General features: G+C 38.8%; 1 long non-coding RNA gene across 1 annotated transcript; it reads left to right on the top strand.

Moving 5' to 3' along the window:
- The first annotated feature begins 4317 nt into the window (after positions 1–4317).
- Positions 4318–9053, top strand: LOC136690871 (uncharacterized). Its single transcript, XR_010801797.1, has 3 exons — positions 4318–4432; positions 5540–5681; positions 8987–9053. It is a non-coding gene; the product is annotated as an uncharacterized lncRNA (long non-coding RNA).
- The last annotated feature ends 305 nt before the right edge of the window (positions 9054–9358 follow it).

Here is a 9358-nt window from a genome sequence, read left to right as displayed (position 1 = left end):
GCTGCAGTTTGTATTGATGTGATAATGCTTGATGATGTTGATAATGATGGTGATTAAGAATCTGATGATTTTTACTGAGGGCGGCACGGTGGCAGAGCAGTTAGTGTCACACAGCTCCAAGGGCCTGGAGGTTGTGGGTTCGATTCCCGCTCTGGGTGACTGTCTGTGAGGAGTTGGTGTGTTCTCCCTGTGTCTGCGTGGGTTTACTCCGGGTGCTCCAGTTTCCTCCCACAGTCCAAAAACACACGTTGGTAGGTGGATTGGTGACTCAAAAGTGTACGTAGGTTTTAGTGTGTGTGTTGCCCTGTCAAGGATTGGCGCCCCCTCCAGGGGGTATTCCCACCTTGCGCCCAATGATTCCAGGTAGGCTCTGGACCCACCGCGACCCTGAACTGGATAAGCGCTTACAGATAATGAATTAATGACTTTTACTGGATTGAGTTGCAACAATAATCAAACACAAAAGTGTCTCAGGCTTAACTATGTTCTATTGATTCATTGGAACCTGTACCAAAAACCTTTGGAACGGGACTGATGGCCAGTCAGTAAAGGCCAGTTCCCATTTTCTGGCCACACAGATTATTTTACTTTGTTCTGTGTGGTATTTTGTGGAGAGGAAAACTGCTGATAAAGAACTAGGACAGTGAAAACATGACATCACAGTAGCTGGAAAACTAGAAACAGACTTGAAATGCTTAGCAATTCAAATGCAAGACTTCTGCAAAGTCCTTGTGGAAAGTTTTACACTATTTACAGTGATGTTTAGCAGGCCTGATTAAGAGTAGATTCCAGTAAAGCAGTGATCAGTGTGAGGTGAGGCTGATGCAGGTGTAACAACACAGTGTAGGACGGTGGTTTAAATATCATGTCTATAAATGTATGAAGAATTCATACATTTTAAATTATTTAATAACTCAATGGTAAATTAAACTGTAGAAATAAAATCTCTAACTATACAAGTAGAATTATCTTTATATTTACATGCATTGAAATTTAAGAGCATTTTTACCTTCTGTAAAGTTATTATTTTGGAGAATTAATGATGTACACTATGTTTAAGTTAAAAAAATATAAATGCAGCAACAAATTAAAAGGCTGAATATTTGAGGTTTAATATCCATGTCTGGATTTTATTCATAGCAATATTGGGCATTACTATTCTTTCTGTTCTTCACTGTAACCAAATCAGTATCCAAACCCTTAATTACGTTTGACACAATAACAGCATTAAATAAGCACGTCAGTTAATTAGGCACAAATTCTAAGTGAAAGCGGGGCCATGCTCACTAAACAGAAGCTATCCAGAGCTACATAAACATGCTGTGAAAAGAGGCATGTTTTCACTTCCACTGTGCCACACGTTCGTGAGGAGGAAGCTAGAAAGGTCAGGGATGCTGACCTGCAGACTAATGAGAATTGGTTTAGTTCAAAGAGGTATTAAGTGAGGACAAAGAGAGCAGAAGCACACAGATAAAACACAAGGGTTTCACTGTACACCCAATTCTGTTTTTTTATTTATTTATTTTTCCCATTTTCCCTGCAAAGTCTCAGTCTTTGATGAAAGTGTGGTTGAGAGACTGTGGTCTTGACAGAAGGTTAAGACAATAATGCTCAGTCAGTCAATGGTGCTCAGTCCATCAGGCTGTTGCTAATTGCAGCCAAAGCCAATACGCTTGAAGAAAATGCTTTCAGTACACCTTAATTTAAAGCCGCCAATACATTTTTGGCCTGACCTCCTAGCCATTTAAGCCTGATTGACAGACTTAGATTTTTAAAACATGTCTCTCTGGCCAGACATGGGTTCGCAGGCAAGTTACACATATACCGATAAAGGCTTTATAACTCCAGAGTAGCTATGCAGACCACCTCTGGGTAGCTCGAGGAATGGAAATAAGAAATTTTTTTAATACACCAGAGAAGCTCGCTGATCACTGGTGCTACTGCAGAAAATGGCAGATGGGGAAGTGCTTTTATGTGAATGAGATGTAGAAGACATTGATGACAAGTTAGAGTGTATTTAACCACACTAGAACTTCATATTTACCATTCTGCCGGACATTAAACACTGGACTAGCATTACAAACTTTAATGTTGGGTCATTAGTCTTACAGCACTAGTGTTAAGTTACTGTATATTTACAACTTCACCCCACACACACTTAATTAATGAATGGATCTCTTTTCCAATTTTGTAACGTAAACCTCTGTTCTTTGTTGAATAATTCTAATTAAATATGAATAAGTGGTTTACAGTTTAAGAGAAAACAACAGTATTTACTTCTTCAAATGAACCTCTTTAAAAAAAAAAAAAAAAAAAAAAAAAAAAAAAGTATATTAATTCCAATTGCATTATATACAAGGGATTTGTGCCTCAGCATGTAACCTCTCTGTGGCAGTGAACTCTCTCTCTCTCTCTCTCTCTCTCTCTCACACACACACACACACATGACTAGTCAGTGGCACCTCACTGTTGAGGGATGAGACAATGCAAGAGTCCTTGTGTCCTTTATTAGACAGCGTCACATAAAATGTTACATGAAATTTAACAGATGCCATATTTTTGCCACTTTTCAAAATACATGGTATAACCCACAAATCAACATTTTTCTTAAGGACTTCTCAAGGATAAGAAGTATGTGTATTATGGACCCACATGAATGACTACCTCCCTATTACTGAAATATCTGTCATACTTTTATGACCAGTGTTTTGCAGCTGATGGCAGTCCAGCAAAACTAGGATGGTCTGGATGGAAAATCATATGCATTAATGAAGTAAGAACTTGTGAAAGTAAATGTTTCAGCTATGTGGTAATATTACTGAAACAATAATATAAAAGAGAGTTTGCCTAAAGTAGTGCTCTGTAGCCGCCATCTGTGTGATTTGATCGACTGCCTGGGGGTAGCCTATGTCCACTGAAATGTCGCTAAATTAAAGAATAATAATAAATAATGAATGATATATTTAAAATTATTTGAATTATTTATTAGGATAAAATATGTTTCCGTTTTACTCCGTTTGCATTAAAGTTTCCACCTCAGAACCCGTTAAATATATCATTAAGAACCGTGAAAGCCCACAAGAAAACAAAACTACTCCAAGCTGAAGAGTGATATTGGCAGGGGTGTGTATTCACTTTTAGAGTCAGTGAAGAAGTAGATGAAGCTCGCTGGCGTTAATATTGTTTACAATTTGAAAACATAAAATATTCCTGTTTTATTGAGTCTACTAATTTAGAGAGATATTTTATGATAAATACAAGCATCACCAGCATACTGCCTACCACTGCATAGGCCCGAGGACATCCGATGTATCACAAAGTCAGCACATTTGTTGACAAACATTGCTCTAACTGATTCGTTTCAGAGTTAAAATTTTAAAAAATGAAATGAATAAAAAAAAAATTAAAAACTGCCATCACACTTTAATACCCAGACTAACGTGTGTTAGTTTATGGCCTGATATTAGTTTAAATATCCAATAGATTCAACAGAACAGTTCTCCAGGAAGGTGTTAGATACATGTCAGTGGATATCTGACTGACATATTGTTTTTTTTTTTTTTATTGTTTTTTTTTTTTAACTGATTTACTTACTGGGAATAGGATCCTAATCCAGCTCCAATCCCTGCAATTCTGATGCCTGTTCATATTGAAATCTGCCTGCTCTAAAACCTCTGTTTATGTGTTAATGACTTGTTAAGTTTTATCATTAAACACAAGCAAGAAAATAACACTGACTTGGACATACTGAAGTTACCCTTTCAGGCTCTCACTCAATAATTACAGCATTCTTGCAACCCACTGATATTAGCATGCCTCCGCTTTTGTTGTGTCAACATGGAGAAACCTCAGCATGTACGAAGCTGTCTACAAGAAAGCCAAGTATTTAGGAAGATACTAGAAAAGAATACAAAAGAAGCATTGAATATTATTTTGGGGATGGCATAATTAAAATACTGGCAATTTCAATGTCCTGAAAGGAGAAAATGACTCTGAGGTATAATAACTGGCAGTTGGTTTAGCTGAGATAAATTCATTTAGAAAACAGAGAGAGAGAGAGAGAGAGAGAGAGAGAGAGAGAGAGAGAGCAAATAAACAATCAACAGTGACATATCCTTGGAATCCTTCATTATAATGTGTTATAACATGCTTTACAATGTCTCAAAATTAACTCTAAACTCTTTTGCCACTTATACGCTACTATTACAAAAATTAACGTTACGTGATATCATTATCTGGTTGCATGAATGAGTTTAATATGTGTTCACTAAGAATTTTCGTAGGAACGGCTTTTTTAATAGAACTTCCGGTGAGACCGTTGATGCCACAGCAATAATACACGCTTTTCTTAAAAGTTAACAGAAGAGTTGCAGTAACGTATAGGTGGAGGAGTAACTGGCTCCTCTTCGGATGGAGAAGAACACAAAAGAAGGTACTACAAAAGTTAAGCTTATTTACAAGCCTCTTATTTACACAGCTTCACAGGTATTTGACCCACTGTGACTGACTCTGAGCGCCGCGCTGCCTTCTCTCCCACACCAAACCAACAGGGCGCGTTGAGTAAAGTTGGTCACTAGTCACTATATGCTGATATTATCTTCATAATCGATTGCTTTCCGTTCCACATTATTTGTTATTTTAGGAGGCGGATGTTTGCTTCTTATACTGATTTTTCATGTTCAAACCTTTATTTCCATCTTACTGCGTCAGATTACGAAACAAATACAGGTCCTCGGGTTACATCAGTCCCGAGTTACGATGTTTCGTGGTTACGACACATCTCCCATTTACTGTAAGCCTTGTTTCGACGTAAGTGGTTTTGCGTCGTAAACGGCGTAACGCGAACTTCGTGTGTGGTGTGCGCGGCGGAAGAATACACGGTTACGCGGCTCGGGACCGAGGAGGATAGGTGTTAGGATACGATAAGTGCTTACAGTATGTTATTTACGTACAGTATGTACGTATGTTCCGACTTACACCAAAAATCGGTTTACGACGCGACGTAGGAACGGATCAACGTCGTAAATCGAGGACCCCCTGTATTGGCGTTGTCTCTTATTGGAATTTTCCGTTCCACCTTAAAAAGGCGATTGTGCCAGGCTGAAGTTAGCATTTGGAAAAAACAAACAAACATTCCTCACACCAGCCATGGACTTTACACGTTTGATTCCTTGACACCTTTAATACCGCTTTTATTCATCACTCTCTTCGTGTAAACCACATAAAACACACCTTTCACGATGGTATTCCTAACTTAAAAATAAATAAATAAAAACGCACAGATTTTATCCTTTTAATACCTCGGTTATGCCTGGTTTTCTTTGTATAAAACACAGACTTTACATCTTTAATCTTAAAGTTATTCATCATTTCTCGTCTTTTTAAATACACAATACAGACTTTACACTTTAGTATTGTGTGCCAGTAGTTACCAGAAATTCTAACACAAATCCAGAAGAAAGAAACAGTTGAAAGGGGTCATGGGGAATAAGGTACATTGTGTTATTAAATGTGTGTGAAGACATTTCTGTACTTATAGGACATGGAAACACTAATCATGGCACAGAACAGACATTCTGGAATTCCTGAATGTAGCTCCGTAAACGCAACAGCGGAAATGCAGCCAAGACGAGTAAATGAAGAATGCAATGGAGTGAAGTGCAATGTTTGGAACTTCTCTGGTCAGTTATGAATATATTTCCAACACAGCTTACATTTAATCAAAAAGTATATTAACAGAAGATAGGAAACCCTTCAACAAAAGCAAGCTCAAGCACTGGTCAGTTGAACGACAAACTGGTGAATCAAATGATTTACAATCCAAATTTACAATCTGCAAAGCAAACGGGGGAAAAAAACTGCTAAACCCCTTTTAACCAAATAAATCTCCAGAAAGGCTGAAATAAGCAGCCACCAAATGGCTAGAAGTTTATTCTTGAATTACACAAGGAACCGCTTTTGTGTGCTCTTCAATTACACAAGCTCTGCCCGTCTGTAGATATGTATTGGTATAGCTGCTATTTGTCTTTGTCTCTTCCTACACAGAGTTACAGTAAACATGTGCAGAGGTTATAGAGATGGGCTCCTATTTCCGAGGCCAGGGTTTGTGTGGAGATGTATTTGTGATAATAGGAATGCAGCAAACATTGCCAGGTGGGAGTCGTGGAGATCAATAAGAAAAGAAAGCAGCTGGTAATTGAGGCCTCTGTCACTCTGAGGATTAGACTTTTTGCAGGAATTGTTTTATGAGTGTGAAGATGGGAAAATAATGCACAACAGATTATTTTTTTCTCTTTCTCACGGATGAAGAGTTTAGAAACTTTAGACCGGTCCTCAATCCGGAATGACAGAATGGGTCTTTAGCATACGTCCCAGTTGCAGGGGTATTGATCAGTTAATGAACTTGCTGCTTCAGCGGTCACTGAGGCGGTGGGTGAGGATAAGTGGAGGTATTGACAGGGGGTGGTCCAGTGGGGCTCTGTGAGTGATTACTGTGGGAATGCTGTTAGCGCTGCTCTTTATCTCAATGTAAAGAAGCCTAGTGGTCGGGTGGCTCAGGGTTAAATGGGATGAGAGCAAAGGCCTCTAAATAAAGTGCTGCTTTGACCCCTCTGGTCTCGGGTATCCTGCCCCAGTGAGTGAACTGCAGGGAAGTCCAGTGAAGATAATGTTATATTCATCAGTTGTTACTTTTCTTGGAAGTTGGTGTTGGAATGCATTATTTACTTTAAGGTCAAGGCATTTACTGCCCGGCTCCCTTAGTGCTGCGCTGCTCTTGAAGGTTAAATACCAAATGTCTCCATTGAGCAGCCTTTCCTTAAGCAAAGAATGTAGTACATAGGTCACTGACACCAACTGATGGTTTGACTGACAGCTGGCCGCACTTGCTGCTTTCCACATAGGTGGAGCAGATTTGATTTGGCTGTATTTAAAGGAGAAATGTGTCATTTTAACAGGGTATTTATGACAACATTTGAGTCTTTATTACTACTACTTTGTCTCTTCTAATGAGTCATGCCTTTTGTTTCAACATGTACTCACTGCTGTGCACATAGGGTTCCATTGAAAGTTACTGCCAATAGAAAGGGAAGCTGTGGATCAGCTGCACAAGGCCCGTATTCTCAATTTCAAGATACATCTAGAGGGACATATTAGGCCGGAGAGCAGGAGATTTATGCTCTCTGCAGTGATGTAGCTGTTTACCATCCATAGATGTGTGATGAGTTGGAAGTATCCCACCGACATTAGTACCTGACCTTGCAAACGTTTATGTGGTTGAATGCAATCAGTTCCTCAAAAAAGCTTTCACTGTTTAGTTTAAATCCTTTCCAAAACGAAGACACACTCTCAATAAATACTCTTCATTCCAGAATTTCATGGGAAATGTTAACCTCAACGTTTTGGCTATGTCGTATTTGTGCTATGTCTATTTGCATTCTGGGTTTACCAAAATGGAAAAGAAGAATTGAGCGGTATTAAAGGGATTGGTCAACTGGCTAATAGAAACTGCCTAAAATAATAGTATTAAATGCTAGTGAGGTTAGGCATGTATGCCCTTATTTCATTTCAGTTTATTTCTGGGGGAAAAAGGGGCTAAGGGGAAAAAATGGCCGTATTCGCCTGATAAGTAAGCTAAGATCATTATGCCTTTTATGGTCTTCATTGATATGCTTTAGCTGAACCGTAGGCCACAGTAGCTGATGGCTATTGCTGAATGCAAATGTGGCTGGTAGTATGTTCTTTGTGTTGACCTGATATGGTTGCTTTAAACAGAATTCGCAGGCAGACACTTAATGCCTTTCCTGGATCCTCCACATCTCAAATTTAAAGAAAAACATAAAGACATATGACCTTCAGGATGCAGGTTTGTGTAACCCCACAGTAAAAGGGTCTGGAGAATCTGTCCCAAATGACTCTGAGGTCAATGGCGTCGATTTTCAGTTGATCCTATCACTTGAACAGATAGCAGCATGGCAGTGGAATTCAGGGGAAGGGAGAACATTTCAAAGGCGTAATTTTCCTCCAGGAAACAGGTTTTAAAAGTGTGACAAGCTGAAATCTGTTGCCTTCATTTTCTTGTCTGCGAAATATTCTACAAATCAGCATCGTTCCGTTCAGCTCCGCAGCGAGACTGTACTGATTTCAGATGTCATTGTGAAGCTAACAATGGTCGGTTTTATTGCGGCAAGGAGATCAAAGCTGTACATATATTTTTTAATTATAATAGCCTTTAATCAACTGTCTGCACGCAGTATGTGGGCAGCACACATGAAAGGGTTCATTCATTCCCATTCGCTTTTGAAATTTCCTTTTAATATCTTTTAATTTTGACCGAAGAGATTTTTTTTCCATTCAACAGATGCATGTAATTACTTTAAAGTAAATAATACGATTTTAATTGGTCCTTATGGCATTCGTAGGCAGAGCAGTATGCTAATGGAGCTTTTGGTCTCTAGAGAACAACGCGTCTAATGTAGGATGTACACTGACTAATGGTTTCTGAAAAGAACTCGATATGGCTCCACGTGTGGTTTTGGAATCTGTAATGTAAAGTTTCTCTAGGATTCATAGGTTCTCTTATTACATTTGCTCAAAAGAAGCAGCCTTTCCTCTTGAGCATTAGACATCTTTGCTGTGAACTACTTAAATTGTACAAGGAAGACTTATATATTGATAATAGAGACCCAATTTGGTGTATACTGATTTATATATTTATTTAAGTTATTTGCATTTTTTTTATATGTTGGACCATTTCTGTGAGGATTTGATTGCATTCACCCACAAGACCATTATTGAGGTCAGGTTCTGTTATTGAAGGATTAAATTTGGATCAGAAAACTTGCAGCTCTTCCTAAAGACACTAGTTTGTGCTCTTCCACTCTTCCTAGAGGCCTGGAGAAAACACAACTCTGCAACCACCCAGAGATAATTCCTTGTGTGTGAGTGCACATGTGGTAACGCGCTCCTTTCTAACTGTTCCGCACAGCTCTCCCTCAGCCAGAGAAAGGGGCAGATACTCCACGACTGCCAAACGGAGAATGCACTTCTCATTGGTCGTCACTTTTATGGAGCCAAGCAGGAGTCAAAGTAAGCTGTCCATCATTTAGTTCTGCAGTCAGTGGAGTCACAGTATTTTGGTCTCCTTTTGGTCCTCCTACAGTATTTTGTTTTGCAGCGGATCTAAGAGAACTTACAGTTTTGCTTTTAGATAGAAATAATTTTAGCACCGTGTTATGGAGAAGAAACATTTCATTTCACTTTGATGACAATAAAACTGACTGACCTTTAAAACTAACCCTTTACACACAAAAATCACATTAGTAAATTTAATATTAGACTAAGAGTAACATTGACAAAC

Source organism: Hoplias malabaricus, chromosome 3 (genome assembly GCF_029633855.1).
Source record: "Hoplias malabaricus isolate fHopMal1 chromosome 3, fHopMal1.hap1, whole genome shotgun sequence".
In the NCBI taxonomy this organism is placed as follows: domain Eukaryota; kingdom Metazoa; phylum Chordata; class Actinopteri; order Characiformes; family Erythrinidae; genus Hoplias; species Hoplias malabaricus.
Note: the sequence above shows the minus strand (reverse complement) of the source record. Positions and strands in the feature narration are given on the sequence as shown.